This window comes from Martes martes, assembly GCF_963455335.1.
Source record: "Martes martes genome assembly, chromosome: 13".
Classification (NCBI taxonomy): domain Eukaryota; kingdom Metazoa; phylum Chordata; class Mammalia; order Carnivora; family Mustelidae; genus Martes; species Martes martes.
The window spans coordinates 46,502,387-46,521,250 of NC_137901.1; the positions used below are offsets into that span (position 1 = coordinate 46,502,387).

The 18,864-nt window shown below is 42.7% G+C and overlaps 1 protein-coding gene across 1 annotated transcript in view; it reads left to right on the top strand.

Moving 5' to 3' along the window:
- The first annotated feature begins 10,938 nt into the window (after nucleotides 1–10,938).
- Nucleotides 10,939–18,864, top strand: part of OSBPL1A (oxysterol binding protein like 1A) — a 226,835-nt gene continuing 218,909 nt past the window's right edge. The window contains exon 1 of the mRNA XM_080821884.1: nucleotides 10,939–11,162. The gene's annotated coding sequence lies outside the window, so the exon portion shown is untranslated. The remainder of the gene's footprint in view (nucleotides 11,163–18,864) is intronic.

Sequence of the window (18,864 nt, forward strand, 5' to 3'; positions counted from 1 at the left end):
TACTGACTTTGCCAATGACTTAGCTGTGTGACTTAACCTCTCTTTGCCTCAGTTTCCTTGTTCGTAAATGCAGATGACAATGATGGTATCTATTTCATAGGAGTAGTATGAAAATTAAATGATCTAATCTATGTAAAGAGCTTAGGGTATTGCCTGGCTGATAGTAAACACTCAAAAATATTATTTGTATTATAGGTCACATTATAATATGTTGCTATCATATCTTATTATATTCTTATCATAGAGTTTAAAGAGCTGTGTAATTAATAAACATTTTTAGTAAACATCTCTGCAGTGTTTCATACAGAGAACAGTATGAAGTTTCTTTGTTGTTGTTTTTTTAGATTTTAATGTTTTTATTTGACAAAGAGAGAGAGAGAGTGAGAGAAGGAACACAAGCAGGAGGAGTGGGAGAGGGAGAAGCAAGCTTCCTGCTGAGCAGAGAGCCTGACATGGGGCTCAATCCCAGGACTCGGGATCATGACCTGAGCCCAAGGCAGACTCTTAACAACTGAGCCACCCAGGTGCCCCTGAAGTTTCATTCTCCACCTTAGTATTTTTTGCTGCTTGCTGTATGAGAGGTTCATTAAGGTTCCTGGAGATATGAGTATTAGTAAGACTCAGTTCTTGCCATTGAGATACTCCCATCTAAAAACTCAACAAAACTCTGCTGTGTGTTTGGTGCAAAACTCTAGACCTCTCACCTACTTTTTCTAAATGTATGTGGTAAACCAGTTTTTCCTCTCTCCCATCTCCTGCGACTTACATTGGTTGTCTAAAGTGATTCTTACCAGCACTGTGTAGCTCCATTAACCATGATCTTTGTACAATGCCAAGCAAATTTCTCTGTTAACTATGCATTTATATACCCATTCCCTCTCTCCTTCCCACTGCTGCCATCCTCCCAGTACATAGAGCAGAGTAGAGAAGGGCAGAGAAAAGACTGAGAGGGCAAATGGACAGTCCAGAACAGCAATCAATCTGGGGTTTGGAGCCATGGAGAGAACATAAACAGGTGGGTAGAGTGGTATAAACCACTTCCAGTCCCATCCATAAAACCTCCAGTACCATCCCCTATGCTCTGGTTTTGCTACAGTGACTCTGGAATCCATGCATGGATCATGGTGATATTCACAATGGAAGAAATGTGGGTCTCTGGATGACGGTTCAGAGCAGAGCTCCATGCTGACCACGCCACACCGAGGCTTCAGTACTGCTTGTTTCAGATGCCAAATGGCAATAGAGGGCTCAGGGTCATGAAGCACACAGATGACTCCCTAATGTGCCTCCCTCCAGGTTTCCTCTCTCAAATGAGCTTCTGAGCACTTCCTCTCTCTGGAAGACATTTATTTATATTACTTATAACCTGTATAAGTGAATATTTTAGATGTTATCCTAAACTCGAAATTTCACAGCCAAATTCAAAACTTTCCCAAAACTCTTGTTTTCACATATCCACTAGTCCCCGTCATTATCCGCAGTTTCGTTTTCCACCAGTTCATTTACCCGAAGTCAGCTGTACTGCAGAAGCTGATGATCCTCCTTCTGACAGCCTCAGAATGTCAATACTTTAGTAGCCTAATACTAGGTCAGATTGCCTACATCAGTCCCCTGACTTCACCACATCACGTAGGTATCTTACCATGTTCCATCATCACAAGAAGAAGGGTAAGTACAAATGCAGTATGGCATTTTGAGAGAGAGAGGCCACATGTGCATAATTTTTATTACAGTGTATTAGAATTATTATTAGTTACTGTCATTCATCTCTTCCCGTGCCAAATTTATAAATTAAACTTTATCATGGGTATGCAGGTACAGGAAAAAACATAGTATACATAGGGTTGGGTGTTATCTGTGGTTTCAGGCATCCACTGGGGGTCTTGGAATGTATCCTCGCACAGATAAAGGGGGACCACTGTACCCTGTCCTTTCAAGTTATTTATTCATTGAGCTGCTCATTTCAGAATATTTGGCGAGCCTGAATCTATGCCATAATCTGGGCCATATAAAGATAGAAAAATAAGTAAGACATGCTTTAAGTCTAGTCTGATGGAGGTCAGTGTGTAAACAGGTAAATGAAAATGTGTTCCGTGCCTGTAGTCAGTTGCTTCCTCTCCTTTACGCCTCACAGTAAAGGAATCAAGCCTGTCATATCCCTCCTCAGTCATACCCACTTTCTCAGAGGGTTTATTTGAATGATCACCACGGGGCAATTTCCTTGCTGTCTCTGTCCTTTCTTTCTTCATTCAAGTCCTGTTTCCACCTATCCACATACTAGATCTGTTATTATCCCTTAAATGCTACTTTGTTCAGGAATATTTTAAAGTTTTGTCTTTTCCTACTGAATCAAGTCTTAGTTCTAGAGCCTGGCTTTCAGAGACAGTCAGATCAGTCCCCCTCATGCAGTTTATAGCACCCAGCCCACCTGTGTTTGTCCTTTCCTTGGCTCCAAATCCCTAATTGATTGCTCTGGACTATCCATTCGAGTGCTCAGTCCCTTCTGCGCCCTTCTCTTCTCTGCTCCATGTAAGGTACTGCAGGGCTGTGCCTCGTAACTGCCAAGCCCTGCTTCTTGTGACGCCCCCTTCCCTTCTACCCCCACTGCTCACCCTAGTTCAGGCCCTCTCATCTCACCCCAGACTACGGCAGAAACTTCTGAGATGTCTTCCTGATTCCAGATGCATCCTTCACCCGTCCTCCTTCCTGCAGACAGAACTCTGTCCTCACAGCATTCCAGGGATCATGATGGTCCTCTGTTCCAAAGCCTTCCCATTTTCTGCCTTGCCTGTCTCAGTAAGGGCACCTCTGTCTGCCAACTTCCTGTGCCAGACACCTGCCACCTGCACTCTTCCTTGTCCTTCCCCGTCCCATGTGGTCAGTCGCTCTGCTCTTCCTGCGCTGTCCCCTAAATCTCCCCTCAATCAGTTCACTGCTTCTATTCTTCATCCTCGAAAGTTCAGGCCACTGTGATCTCTTGACTGGACCACAGCCACAGCCTCCTAACTGGGATTCTTGCCTCAAATGTCACTTTCTCTCAACCCTTCCTCCACCTTGTCACCAGACTTCTCTCTTTCTGTAATAGACAGCTAATACTGAGACTCTCCTTTTAGGTTTTGACTCCATGGTTTTGAGGATGAATCTCAGACTAGGACACCACCTAAAGGACCTTGATGATGTGGTTTCCCGTTCCCTCTCCTGTCTCGTCTCTTCATCCTGATTTCTCCAGCGGCATGGTTAGCATCTTAGACATAGCCTCACTGAACCACTTTCACTTCCCCCAGTGAGCCACAGCATTGTTTCCCAGCAGTCCTGATGCTTGTTACTCCTTCTACTTGGAATGCTCTTTCCTTCTCTCTCCCTCCTACCACACAGTTTTGGACTTTGCTTTCTTTCTTTCTTTCTTTTTTAAGATTTTATTTATTTATTTGAGGGAGATAGACAGCTCAAGTAGACAGAGTGGTAGGCAGAAGGAGAAGAAAGAGTCAGCAAAGCAGACTCTTTGCTGAGCAGGGAGCCTGATGCGGGGTTCGATCCCAGGACCCTGAGATCATGACCTGAGCTGAAGGCAGCTGCCTAACCGACTGAGCCACCCAGGCACCCCTGGACTTTGCTTTCTTGATGACAGCAACTATGCTTTTCTTTATCCTTACATTGCCACAACTAGTCCAGTGCCTGGCATCTGGTGCGCTCTCTATTCGGAGAAGTTACATGAATTGTTCATGGTCAGACACCTGGTTAAGTGGCAGAGGGCTAGGATTCAATCGGTTTTCTGATTCTAAATTTTGTGTATATTCTATGTCGTTATACTGCCTCCCACCTTGGGTAAAACATCTTTAAAGTCCAGTTCATTCATTGATTCAACAAATATTTATTCATTTCCCAATATGTGCTATCCACTGTGTTAGATAAAAGGAATAAATTGGCAAACAAGGCATTTCCTGCCTTCAGCATACTTCTAGTCTGATGAAAGACATAGCTAAATAAGGAGGCCTCTTGTAGCTCAGTGTGATAAATGTCGAGAGAGATGTAAGTACATGGTAAATGAGAAAACCTATAGGAGGGGCACATAATACAGTCACAGGGAGTCCGGAAAGGTCCTTAGAAGTGATTTCTAGGCTCAGACTGCATGAAGAGTAAGCCTCAGCAGTATGAGGTAGCTGGGAGAGTTCAAAGCACAAAAAAACATGGGCAAGGGTCTGAAAGCGTCAGAGACTGTGTCAACACAGGGAACCGAAAGTTATTCACAATTGCTGAAGTGTAAAATACCACGGTGAGAATGAGACATGAATCAGGACATCGCAGGGTTTTATGAGGCTAAGACGTTCGGACTACACCCCAAAGTCATTACAAGACAGAGAAGAATTTCCAAGTAAAAGAATTATTTGATCAGATTAAGATCTGGACATGTCCTTTGAGTACAAAGTATAGCTTAAGGTTGGGTGTGGCGGGGGAGAGGAAAAGTTAGGAAGAGGAGAATGGAGGGAAAGAGACAAAAGTGTGTGCCACTTGAGAAAGAATGAATATTAGGTGCAGTAGCAGGCTTTAGGGCAGGGGGTGGGGGAAGGAGAAATTGCCCTGTTAGTTGTACTGAGTTTGATGAATTGGTGTGTGAATCAGAAGCTCAGGAGTGGTGCTGGGACACCAGTTACAGGTTTGAGCTTGAGCCTACAGAAGGTTAGTGAGCCATGGGAACACACGACCTCACCCAAGCGGGTTGTGAGGAGAGGGACAGTTTAGGGCAGGACTTGCAACCTTTAAGGGAAAGGCCAAGGATACAAAGTTCAGGGAAACTGAGAGAAGAGAGCATTCTCGGGAGGAAGGAAAGGGTCACTGGTATCAAATGCTGCCAAAGATCGAATAAAGTTAGGAGTAGTAAGAGTCCATTGGGTTTTGCAAGGAGGCCTTTGGTGTCCTCAGTGGGAACCTGCTCGGTGGAGTAGTGGGAGCTTAAGCTGGAGTGCAGAGTAGCGGAGAGAGCAAGAGGAAATGCAGAGTCAGTACAGACCTCTGTCAAGGAGTTCCATTTGAACTGTGAAGGAGGAAAGAGAGAAATGGTACTACTGTCTGGCAGGTGGATTTGCACAAGATGGCACAGGCTAGAGAAGCCCCCTGCAGCAGGTGCACTGCGAGAGCATAGGAAGGTCCAGGAGAAAGGGAATGGACAGAATGAGGTGCTGAGGAGGGGAGAAGGAGGGACCATGAACACAGGTGCAGGCTCTGGCCTTAGACATGTTAGCAGAAAAGGAAACGAAAGAAAGGGGGTGGGTGCAGGTAAGCTTGTTGCCTCAGCAATAAGTCTAGGGGGTTCTCATCCAATGGCGTTGGTTTCTTTGGTAGCATAGGAGATGAAGTCATCTGCTGAGAGCGCAGGGGCGCTGGTGGGTAAGGGATGTGAGGACAGGCAGGACTCAAAACTCAGCCCTGGCCCCTTTTATTCTCACTCTGTTCTTGCTCATCAGGCCTTCTCCTGTGGGCCCCCTGGCTTCAAGTGGCCTCTGCACAGATGAGCACAGGTTGGTATCTTTAGCCCAAGCCTCACCTCTGAGCTTTCAGCCATCCTCCTGTTGTCCATGCTTGAGCATCTCCAAGCTTCCTTCCCTGCCCTGTCTGTCCAGTTTCAGCTCAGAGCTGCCAGCAGATGACGGGAGGCTGTTAGGCAGAGCCAAGAAGTCTATCCGTATTTAATCTCACACACTTGCAGCATGACCTCCTACGTGCAAGGCCCTATGCTAGCTTGTCTGCCACCCCCCAGTTTTGCTCAGATGATCTCATCTGCCTAACGGGCCTTTTCCCCACCCATTCCCAGAGTTTTAAATTCTAGCCATTGCAAAGACTTAACTTCAAAAGCCATCTCTTTGTAAAGCATTCACTGATAGCTCCAGGAGGAAAACAAAACTTTCCTCCTCCTATTCCTCCTTTATCTAAACTTTTCTTACTATTCTTATTCTCCTTCTCGTGATAATACCTGCTGATTCACAAGTCTTACAGTGTTTTATCTCCATGACTAGGTTCTTAAGTTCTTAAAGGCAAGGCTGTTGTCAGAGGCATCTTTTCTTTCTCAGCCTAGAGCATGTATCCATTCACAGAATCATGCCATTTACTAAGTCAACATGCTATTTACTGACTAATGAATAAATGAGTTAATCCATGATGAATGACACATTCTCTGCTCTAGTGAGTCTTTACATGTCATTATCCCAATCTTCTTTCCAAGGGTAATCCTGTGCCACATCATCGATATTTGTGGGTAATTCGTAAATCCGCTTCTAGCCCTAAACTCTTGTCCAAAAGAAGCTCCTGATTTTTCAGTTTATTGCTGCATCTTTCATATCTACTAAGCAGAATGTGCTCATTTCCTACTTCTTGGTGTCTGCTGTCTAAAGCTCAGGCTGAGTGTCAATGCCACTTCCAAACGTCTTCCCTATTCTAGTCCTTACTGATCTACTCTTCCCAAATCCTCCAGAGTGTTAATGTGGCTTGTCTTTTTTTGTTAGTTTTCATTGTATACTTTGCCTCCAAAATTATATTGTAAACTTCAGGAGGCCAAGAATTTGTATATAAATGTATCGCGTTTATGCTGTACTGATTCTCCCCCTCCCCCAGCCTCCTCCTGCAATCTGTCTCTTCTCTCCAATTCTCTATTAGTTGAGAAAACACTAAATACCACTAGAGAGCAGTAGAGAGCAGAGAGACTAAAGATGGGAGAAAAGGCCATATAATAGAACTTGACTAAGATTACTCTTATTTAGCTTCATAGATGTAGATGTGATTTGTATCGTTCTAGGCACTAAATTTTAAAATAAAAGTACAAACTGTGTATCGCAATGCCATGACCAACTGGAACGTGAGGACAGGCTGGAGCATCTGGGAATGGAAGCCTGGAAAAGAAAATCAAGGGAGTTCATGCTAGTGTCTTTAAATTTCTAGAAAAATAGCCTGTGGAAGGATAATTAAACCTAACGGGTATGAGCAGTGTGGAGACAGCATTTGCCTCAAGAAGCAATTCTAACAGTAAGTGTGTTGGGGGTGGCCCCCCAGATGCCAGATAGACTTCTAACAGTAATCCTATCGGTGGGCGCTTGGCAATTGTTTGAGCTGCACAGGGAGAGGTTTATTTAGTTGACAGACAGTGAGAGAGGAACACAAGCAGGGGGAGAGAGAGGAGGAGAAGCAGGCCTTCTGCTGAGCAGGGAGCCCCATACGGCTGGATCCTGGATCCTGGGATTATGACCTGAGCCCAAGGTAAATGTTTAACCACTGAGCCCCCCCAGATGCCAGATAGACTTCCAACAGTAATCCTGTTGGTGGGCGCCTGGCAATTGTTTGAGCTGCACTGGGAAACAGGAATCTGCCGAATTAGGAATTTCCCAGCCTGGGGCTGGGAAAATACCTCTTCAGAATGTGGTTGAGGATGATGTGGCTTTGGGTTTGAGATTGTTGGACTAGATGATTTCTGATGGCTCTTCCAAATCTAAGATCCAGAAGTGTGTGATTTTATCTACATTTCCAATTCAGGCCTAGAGATTGGTCTGTCAAATGCCCGTGCTGGGAGCTTCATGACTTTAGTAAATGAACCAATACTTCATGCTACAATAACTCGTCAAGAGTAGGGCCTTTGACCTGTATGTAGCAGGTACTGAAAGGCGACTCAGTGGTCTGGCGATAGTGGAGGTTAGTGAGATTCTGGAAAGGAGATGGGTTTTAGAATGCTCAGAAGATTAGGGGGCAGTAGAGCCCCTAAAAGAAGACGTGGCTATTGAAAAGAAAGGCTGTATTGACAGGGTTGTTTGAGATTAAGAAGAGAGAAGAATGCAGGAAAAGGGGTAGTGGTGACATATGAGGCTCTTTCTGGGTTCAAGGGATAGAGTGATGCTCAGGTTTCATCAGGTAAAGAGAAGGGTTTGTTGCAACAAAATAAAAAGTTAAAAGCAGAAACATCTGTGTTGCTCTGAAAGCTTGATGAAGAAAGGAAGGCAGCCACCACTTAGTCCTCTCTCACCAGGGAGCTTCACCCTTGGCTCCCTGCTCCCAAGTTCCCACACTCTGGGGTCTCTCTCATTCTCTCTCCACTTTTGCTTCTACTTCTAATCATTTTTCTATTCTCCTTCTTGCTATCCCATGGTTGGTTTGTTCTCTGTCTTCACTGAACTCTGTGTCTTTCTGCATCTACCCCGGCTAAAGACTGTACTTTGTATACTTCACAGTCAGATAGACCCAGAGAGAATTCCAGATGGTTTAATGCTACTCAGTAGAGAGCTTTTCTGTTGGGCAGAGAGTATCTACCAGATCTTTGGTAAGCCTGCTAGAAAGGTACCATTCAGGAAGGCCCTGACCCTGCGCCTTCCGCTGAGCCAAGATTAGCAGGTTGTGTAAGGAAGTTCTCAAAAGCGGGCTGTGGGTGGGGCAGACTCTCAGAGTTCTTAGAAGGGGTAGTCTAATTGTCAGGCTCACTGGATGAAAAAGTGGGGTGTATTCACGGTGAGTAGAGCTAAGAGCTAACTAAAAGTGGAGCTGGAAATATTTGCCCAAGGAGCCTTATGGGAAAAGCTATGAAGGAGAAGGCCTTGATGGAAAAACAAAAAAGAGACTGAATGGGCATATTTGTGATGGTGGCTGCCCGTCAACCATTGCGTCTTCTTCTGGTCCTAGCACTGCACCAGGACTCTTGTGTGTGTGTGTGTGTGTGTGTAGGTGGGGAGCTACTTCTCCTATGGAAGGTAATTTTGTGGGATTGTCAGCCAAGGTGCCCTGCCCTATGAGCCCAAAGTCAAGTCTCTCCCTCTCTTTCTTAATTTTGCCTCTTCTGAGGATAGTATAGGAAAATAAAAATAATCAGAACTTACTCTTATTCCTTGGAAAAGCTATAGACTAGCTTCTCCTGGTCTAATCCCTGGAAATCCAGGCCAGATTTTTCAGGTCTTTCTTTGATACTGCAATCAATTCCCTATTTGCTTCAGTTAGCCAATGTCAGTACTTAGTTGCTTGCAACCAGGAAACTTTTCAGAAAAGAGAACTTTCTGAGCTTTTTGGGTGGGGACCCAGCACAATCAATCATTGGTAGATGCTCACTTGCTTAAGGGGGACAGGCACAGAATTAAGTCTTGCTAAAAATAATTTAATATCTGAAAGTATGCCAGCTCACTTATTTTAGCTGGGTGTAATGGCACAAATGACAAAAAATTTTTTTAGACAGTCAGCTTTTAAGAGAGAAAAACCTCCAATGACCTCATAGCATTTATGGCCTGGAGTTAATAACTACAAAGTGCTTAATATGTAGGTATAGGGGATGGTTCATTTCTCCCAACTCAACAATTTATCTGGATTTGCCTGATGACATCTGACCTACTTTTCAGCATTCCAGGCAGTAATTACCCAAAGCCCTCCCCAAAGTCTCAGTCTATAAAATCCTCCTCTTAATAAGATTTAACAAGCCTTTAGTGTGCTCCTACAGCACTTCAAAGTCACACTGGCACCAGGGGAGTGTTTTTAAAATACACAATACATAAAGGGCATTCTGGTGCTTTTCGGGCTTAAGATAAAACTGCAGAGACACAAACATCAGGTACTATAAGCTGCAGGGAATCGAGATGCAGGGAGGAGAACAGTGGTAGAAAGCTGTGGGGTCCTAAGTTTATTAAATCAAGCAAACAAACAAATACCAGGTGGACCTAGTCTGCACCAGGCCAGTGGGCAATTCTGAAGTGCATCATGGTCTGAAGAACTGATTAATTTTCCAGTTGGGTCGGGCAATCATGGGAAAGGCAAAGCAAAGGCTTAGTTACTCCCAAAGCCCCTCTCCATACATCTAGAGCTCCCACTTCTATTCCTATTTACGTGCATTGTGGATAGGGATGACATAGTTACTTTAACGTGCTCTATATGCAAAAGTAAAATATCTACCTTCTCATAAGCTCAGAAAAGAGTTTGGAGAAAATATTTATTAACTGTTTCTGGAGGTTTTGAGAGGTTCTCTCTCAAAAGAGAGTTTGACATGATTTGGGGGAAATACAATAGTTTCTTTGTTGTTCTAGAACAGCACTGACCAGTAGGGTAGCTGCTAGCCATATGTGACCATTAAAATTGAGCACAATGACCAACTGGCCTATAATAAGTTCTCAATACGTGTTTCCAAAATTGAATTGACAGAAAAACTACGGTTCCTTAGAAATGGTACCTATTTATTTTTCATTACAAAAAGTTCATTAAACACATTGGAAAATACAAAAAAAGCTCGAAAAATTTTCATGTGCTCATAATTTCGTCTTTTTTAATTATGCATACTATTCTTAAAGTTGCAATGATACTTCATGTTGTCCGCTGTGTAATTATGTCCTCTGGTTAGACCTGTTGTGCAGCTAGTCTGAAGAGGTGCTCTTTCCGAAAGATTATTTGATGGGGGAGGAGGTGAAGGAACTTTTCTAAATCCTCTTTAAGCATCCTTCACTGGTACCCTATCTTATAACAGTTACACCTGAATGGCATTTTAAGACCATCCTTTGACACGTGAAAAGAAGAAGGAGTGTAGCTAATTTACACTGCCAATTAAGTCCCCACGGGTAAAATCGCAACTAAAGCAGAAAAGAAAAATTATGGGCAGCTGGTGATGCATTTGCAAATTTCCAGAGCATTAAACCGAAGCGTGTGCTTCGGCCTGGCGGGCTTCCTCTCCCCGCCACAGCGCCTAAGTGTCAGGTACACTTCTTCTGAGTCAGGGTGTAGTGGCAGGAGCACCATGCTTCGGCGCTTCTGACAGATGTTGGCGAAGCCTGGAACTCGCGCCTGTGGTCCAGGCTGGAAGGGAGCGGGCGGGGGCGGGGCGTGCCGGACGGAGGCGGGGCCCAGGGGCGCCAAGCGTACGCCTGGAGGCCCGCGCGCCGGTCACGTGCCATACGGGCCCGGCACAAATAATTGGAGCGCGCGCCGGCGCGCGCTCGTGGGGCAAGCGGCTCGGAGGCGCGGCGCCATCTCGCGGACCGGCGCTACCTCGCGGAGCTCTGCCTGGCCGCCTCGCGCTCCGCCCAGTTCCCGGCGCCGGGACCCCGCAGACCGTCCTTCCGCAGGGCCGCAAGTCTCCGGTGGTGGTAGCCAGAGCCGGTGCCGGCCGTTTCATCGCCGTGGCCCCCCACCCCGGGAGCTCTGGAGCCCGGGTGACCGCGTAGGTCAGTTTCCGTGGCCGGTTCCTGTGTGAGCGGGTTCCCCCCCACAACCCGGCCTGATGCGCGGGGAAGATCTGTCCGCCCCTGGCGGGGGGTGCGCGCGTCGCCGAGGCCGGTCAGAGACGTGTGGTCGCGATGCTGAGCTCCCAGCCCGAGTTCGGTTTCCCCGCGGCCGCTGGCTCTCCAGCGCTGCAGCGAAGTTAGTTGTTTCAAAGTAGCAAGATGTTGGCGTTTGTGGCACTTCCACTCCCAGTGCTGCGACTTCGTGCTGGTGCCACATGCATTCCCTTCCAGGTCCTCAGCTGCGTGCTAGCTCGGTACTTGGATGTGCGCCTCGTAACTTTTTTAGTTTCCCACTACCGTGAGGGTACGATTGATTCTCCCTGGAAGTCACGAGCTGCCCATGTGACCATCTCACAGTGTGCCTCGTGGTTGATTCGACAAGCAGGGAGGACTATCAAAGGGATTCAGAAACAGTATGAAAGATTGCAACTGCACAGCAGGAACAACGATTCATTTACCCGGGGGCCCTACTGATTGGCAGAAGGCCTTGGGAGAATCTTTCTGATTTAGTTAATACTAGTTTTTCGTTGTCAAAGTCGTTCCTTTATGCAGACTAGGTTGTGAAGTTGAGCTGTTGGCATTGTGATATTAAACAAGGCTGCTCCAATGTAGCAAATTTAGCTCTTAGGCTCTTGTGGAGTTGATACCATAATTAGTTTTAACTTCAGTGATGCGTTTTCCCTGACAGCTTCAGCCTAGCATTGTCGTTAATGCATTCTGGATAGAGTTCGGAATATCCTCACCTCTTTGCTAAGCATTTAGAAGATAGTTTGTTGACTTACTTTGAGGGCTAGCGATGTTCGCGTACTAACCCTGAGAAAAACGAATTTTACGCAGCCAGTATTGGAGGGATAATTTCTGAATCCTCCAGTTGAAAATTTCAAGATCTCTGTGTCAATTACAGGATGGTTACAAGATCCACCCTTTTCTCACCTCCTAGTTCTACGGGGGGGAGGGGCGGGGGAGAAAGCAGTTAGTAATAGTTTTATTTTTTTTTTAAGATTTTATTTATTTATTTGAGAGAGAGGGAGATCACAGGTAGGCAGAGAGGCAGGCAGAGAGAGAGGAAGGGAAGCAGGCTCCCTGCCGAGCAGAGAGCCCAATGCGGGGCTCGATCCCAGGACCCTGGGTTCATGACCTGAGCTGAAGGCAGAGGCTTTAACCCACTGAGCCACCCAGGTGCCCCTAGTAATAGTTCTAAAATTTATCCCCTTTTTGTTTTCTCCCTGGCAGTACTGAACATTTGATATTCGAAATAGGAGTTAACTGCCGCCAAGTTGAGTAGATTTATCTGGAGCAGTTGTTTTAACGCTGTGTAGGCTTCTGCCAAGTTCTTTTTATCAGGTGACACTAAACATCTCAGCAGAAATTTGGGGTGGGTGGCTAATCCTTGTCCCTGGAGGCCTTTCAGTCTTGGAGGTATTATTCAAGCAGGACTTAAACCTGTAAATCAGAGCAGCTAGAAGTTTTTTCTAAACTTCACTCCCTCCACTCTTCCCTTAGGACCGAGGGAAGGACTTGTTTCGAATCAACAAGTAGGAGAATACAGCCAGATTTTTGTTGTTGTTGTTTTTGTCTTTTTATGGATAACGTGATGCAGTGCCTGTTAAAATTTTCTACTCGTGGTTTTATTTTACAGGTACATCTGTATATTTAATCTTTTCAAGTTGGAACTCCGTAGCTCTTTCTTACCTCTTCATATTACTAAAGCTGTGCTTTTGTACTTTCTATGTAATCACTGAGAAAAGTAGTAGAAAGTAGAAATCAGCTTAACAAATAATATGTGAAGTAGAGAACGAGGTAGCAAGTGCACATGAGAAATTTGAAGTGGTTAGGAACCATGTCAGTTCTTTCAAGCCAAGTCTGGTGGTAATCAGAACTTTATTCGTTAGTAGTAAATTTGTCCTAGTTCCTAGAAAGAAGGCAGGTGTGAGCCGTGTAGGCACCCAATTATACCAGTCTTGCCAGAATTCATTAATGGAGTGTTAGAAAAGATCTCATCAGGTACTCTGTACAATTTATATTGATGATCATGGTGTCATATAAGTATCTTATAGGATGCTCTTGATCCCTAGAAATGTTGGATTTTCCCTCACTTATCTGACGTAAGCCACTATAAGGTGGCCAAGTATAAATAGTTCCAAAGCTTTTTCACTGAAGTATAGCTGACATACAGTATTATTAGTTTCGGGTGTACATCCCCGTTATTGCACAGTTCTGTACATTAAGCTATGCTTACCATGATAAATGTAGTTACTGTCTGTCACCATACACAATTTTAACACTTCTAGTAAGAGGAATTCCCAAGTCACTTGCTTTGAGTTCTTGTATTAGCCAGCAAATAGGAATTTCTGTGTAGTGAAAACCGCCTTTAACTGACCATTTTCCTATCATGTGACAATGGAAAGTAACCACATGTTTTCACTTTGTTAAAGCTTTTCTTTAAAGAGAAGCTTCTGATGGTGTGGTAGATAACAGGTCAGTATTATTGTGTATACCTAATTTGATTAAGTTTGGAAGGTAATTTTCAAATGTGAAATAATCAAAATGGAAAACATTTAAATACCTTTTATCTAAAAGTTAAGGAACTTTATCATTAAAAGCTAACAAGCTCCTTGTTAGAGTGTTTTTACTATTTAGAACTGGATTTATCAAGTATGTGGACTTCTCTGCCCTTTGCTCCTACAGATCCAAACTGCTTGATTTTCCAAATCAAGTTTTCAAAATCTGTCAAGTTCAAATCCAAATCAAGGTTGCATCTAAGAGTTCTTGATTACTGCAGCACCTAAAATGTATAGCAACCTAAGGTTACTTCAAACAATTTCCAAAGCAGGGCCAATAAGCTTACATAATTTTCACAAATTTCGATTAACACTTTCAACCAAATAAAGGTAAAATAAATACACAGCAAGTAGGATTATTCTTTTGCTATGTTTGTAGGGCATCCAGGTCCATGTGAGTACATAACAAATAGGAGGAAGAGAAAATAGTGTAAATATGTCAAATATAAACTAATAATTTGGAATAAACATTTTTACATTGACTTCAAGGGTTCAGACTTTAGTGTGACATATTACAATTTTAGCTACTTCTCTATCATTTCTCCTCCAAAGGAGGTAATGCTGTCTATCAGGGCACAAAGGCTTATTGGAAGGAAGTTGTAAAGTTTCATTGAATAAAAAAATTAATTGACTTTTAATTTAACTTTATATTTTTAAAAGAAGTGAGTACTTCACCAGTGACTTCTGATTTGCCAAACCAGCCAGTGTTTTCAGACATTGTCCTGGTGCTTCCTTTAACATTTCACTCCAATCTTCTGACCCATTTGAAATTCTGTCCTCTCTTGGTTTCAGTGTTCTCAGCCTCTTCTCTCCCCTCCTCTCCCCTTAGCCCTTCTCTCTGCTAGATCATAGTGACTGGCCTCCTTCCCTTAAATGTTGGTCTTCTCCCTTTGAGGGATCTTCTTTACTCCTCTGACTTTAATCACCACGTTAGTGAGTTCTAGCCAACAACGGTCTTAGCTGCTTCTGCTCAAGCTGCTGCCTGGCCCTCTCCCAGTATCCCACAGGAGCCTCAAACTCCTCATGCCAGGCATGGAATCACAGCTTCACCTGGGACTCTTCCTTTCCTGACATTTGTTCGTGTTGGCAACTTTGTTCACCCCGCTGGTCTTGGTGAACTTTCACTCTTCAGGTTCCAGCTTAAAAGTCACTTTTTCTGTGATTCCTTCTGTAACTGATACAAATGAAAAGCTTTCTCCTGTACATGCCCTTTCTCCTGTACAACCACTGCCCCTGGCACACATTACTATTCTTGGCACATGCTGGTAGGATTATGGGCATGTTTGCCCTGTTTCTGAAGGGCACAGATTGAGTGGGCATCCTTGTGCCTCCAGTGCCTGTAAGCAGCCCGTCTTTGCTAGGCATTAACAACTGCTGTGGTTAATACATTGCAGTGGACTGTTTAAGTGGCTTGGATTTATTTTTATCATTTTTATTTCTTTCATCATGATAGGTGTACTCTTTAATCCCCATCCCCTATTTCCTCCATCCCTTTACCCCCTGCCCTCTGGTAACCATCAGGTTGTTCTTTGTAGTTAAGAGACTATTTCTTGGTTTGCCTCTCATTTTTTCCCCCTTTGTTTTGTTTTTTAAATTCCATATATGAGTGAGAGCATATGGTATTTGTCTTTCTTTGACTTACTTTGCCTAGTGTTATAACTCTAGCTCCATCCATGTTCTGGGGATAGCAAGATTTCATTTTTTATAACTGAGTAATATTCCTGTGTGTGTATGTGTGTGTACATCTCCTTTATCAGTGAACACTTGGACTGCTTCCATAGTTTGGCTCTTGTTAATAATGCTGCAATAAACATAAGGATACATGTATCCCTTTGCCAGTCTTTTTGAATTTCTGGTCTAAGTACCCAGTAGTGTGATTCCTGGATTGTAGGGTAGTTCTAGTTTTAATTTTTTTTTTTTTTTTCAAGGAACCTCCATACTGTCCTTCAGATGCACCAATTTCCATTCCCACCACAGTGCACGAGGGCTCCTTTTTCTCCACATCTTCACCAGCACTCGTTTCTTGTGTTGTTGATTTTAGCCATCGTGACAGGTGTGACCTGATACCTCATTGTAGTTTTGATTTGTATTTCCCTGAGGATGAGTGATATTGAGCGTGTTTTCATGTGTCTGTTGGCCATCTGGATGTCGTCTTTGGAGAAATGTCTGTTCATGTCTTTTGCCCGTTTCTTAACTGGATTATTATTTTTTTTGGTGTTGAGTTGTATGAGTTCTTCATATATGTTTATTCTTTTAATCACCACATCCATTGTGGGCTTGTACTCACAACCCTGAGATTGAGAGTCTCACACTTCTCCAACTGAGCCAGCCAGCCACCTCTAAGTTATGTATTTTGGATACTAAACTTTTATCAGGCGTGTCACTTTGCAAATATCTTCTCCCATTCAGTAGGTTGTCTTTTAGTTTTGCTGATTGTTTCCTTCCCTGTGCAGAAGCTTCTTATTTTGATATTGTCCATGAAGTGTATTTTTTCCTTCTGTTTCTCTTGCATCAGGAGACCTATCTAGAAAAATGTTGCTATGGCCAATGTCAGAGAAATTACTGCCTGTACTGTCTTCTAGGATTTGATGGTTTCACACCTCACAGTTAGGTGTTTAATCCATTTTGGGTTTCTTTTTGTGCGTGGTATAAGACAGCGGTCCAGTTTCATTCTTTTGCTGTGATTGTCCAGTTTTCCCAACACCATTTGTTGAAGAGACTCTTTTTCCCATTGCATATTCTTGCCTTCTTTGTCAAAGATTAATTGACCACATAGTTGTGGGTTTATTTCTGGGCTCTGTATTGTGTTCTGTTGTTCCATTTGTCTATTTTTGTGCCAGTACCACAGTGTTTTGATTTTTAGAGCTTTGTAGTTTATGTTAAAATCTGGGGTTGTGATATCTCCAGTTTTGTTCTTTTTCAAGATTGCTTTGACTCCTTGAGGTCTTTTGTGGCTCCCTACAAATTAGGATTCTTTGTTCTAGTTCTGTGAAAAGTGCTGTTTGTGTTTTTATAGGGATTGCATTAAATGGTACATTGCTTTGGGTAGTATGGACATTTTAATAGTATTTGTTGTTTCCATCCATGAGCATGGAATAGCTTTCCATTTGTTTTTGTCATCTTCAGTTTCTTTCATCAGTGTTTTATAGCTTCAAGAGTACAGGTCTTTTATCTTCTTGGTTAAGTTCATTCCTAGGTATTTTGTTTTTGTTGAAATTATAAATGGGATTGTTAATTTCACTTTCTGTTACCTCATTATTAGTTTATAGAAATGCAATGAATTCCTCTGATTTTGTATCCTATGACTACTGAATTCATTAATCAGTTCTGATAGTTTTTTGGTGGAGTCTTTAGAGTTTTCTATATATATTATCACATCATTTGCAAACAGTAAAAGTTTTACTTCTTCCTTACCAATTTGAATGCCTTTCATTTCTTGTCTCATTGCTGTGGCTAGGACTTCAGTACTATGTTGAATAAAAGTGGTAAGAGTGGATATCCCTGTATTGCTCCTGATTTTAGGAGGAAAACTCTGTTTTTCATCATTGAGTATGATGTTAGCTGTAGGTTTTTTATATATAGCCTTTATTATGTCGGGGTGTTTTCCCTGTAAGCCTATTTTACTGAGGATTTTTATGAAGAATGGGTACTGTACTTTGTCAAATACTTTTTTTGCATGTAGTTAAAGGATAAAAACCATATGATCATTTCTCTGTTGATGTATCACTTTGATTGATTTGTGAATATTGAGCCACCCTTGCATGCCAGGCATAAATCCCAATTGGTCGTGGTGTACGATTTTTTAAAATGTATTGTTGGATTTGGTTTACTAATATGTCATTGAGGACTTTTTGCGTCTGTGTTCCTCAGAGATATTGGGCTATAGTTTTTGTTTGTTTTTTTGTTTTTTTGTAGTGTCATTATTTGGTTTTGGTATCAGGGTAATGCTGGCCTCATGGAATGAATTTGGAATCTTTCCTTACTCTTATCTTTTGGAATAGTTTGAGAAGAATAGGCATTATTATTCCTTGAAATGTTTGGCAGAATTCTTCTGTGAAGCCATCTGGTCCTGGACTTTTGTTTTTTGGCAGTTTTTTGATTGCGGATTCTATTTCATTGCTGATAATCTGTTCAGATTTTCTGTTTCTTCTTGGTTCAGTTTTGGGGGGTTATATGTTTCTAGGAATTTATCCATTTTTTCTGTCCAGTGTGTTGGCACTAATTTTTCATAATATTCTCATACAGTCTTCTGTATTTCTGTGGTGGTGATTATTTCTCCTCTTTGACTTCTGATTTTCTAGGAGTTCTCCCTCTCTGTCTCTCTTTATGAGTCTCTGGGTAAATGTTTATCAATTGTTGATCGTTAAAAAAAAAACCAAAAAACTAGCTCCTGGTTTCATTGATGTTTTTGCTATCATTTTTAATACTCAAATATCTTTTTCTGCTGTTTTGTATTTTCATACAGTATCTTGGTTTTGTTTCAGAATATAATTTTATTCTCTAAAGATTAGGTTTTATTTAACTTTTTCCTGAATTTTTTTCAACTTGCTTTTTTTTTTTTTTTTTTTTTGCCTCTTTGGTTCTAGATTCTTTCATGTTTTGGAGGTTTTATTCAGATGTCTTATCACCCTTACTTAATGGTTTTTAATAGGAACTAGAAAACTGATTGGAAATTGAGAAAGAAGGGGAACCCTTGACTGGCCAACTCTACTCTAAGATTCATCTGGCTTAGCCATTTGTTGGGAGCTGCTGGTGTTGTCTTGGAATATGTTATCTTTCAGAAACTGTAACCACCTTAGTCTTCTCTCAGGGGCTGGAGCCTGGCTTGTCAGCATTAGGAATGCTTAGGTAAGAGGGTTGAAGGTCATGGTGTTCACTGTGCATTGGCTACTTTTTGAAACAATGCTTCAGTTGTCTTCCATCCTCCAGTCTGTAGAATATTTCTTTCAGTCTTCCTAGAGGATTTATTTAACCACTCCCCTATCGATGGATATGGACTTGTTAATACCTTTTTAACTGTTGTAAATCATGCAATCCTTATGAGCATGCTTACAAAATAATCTTCTATAAGTATTTTTTTA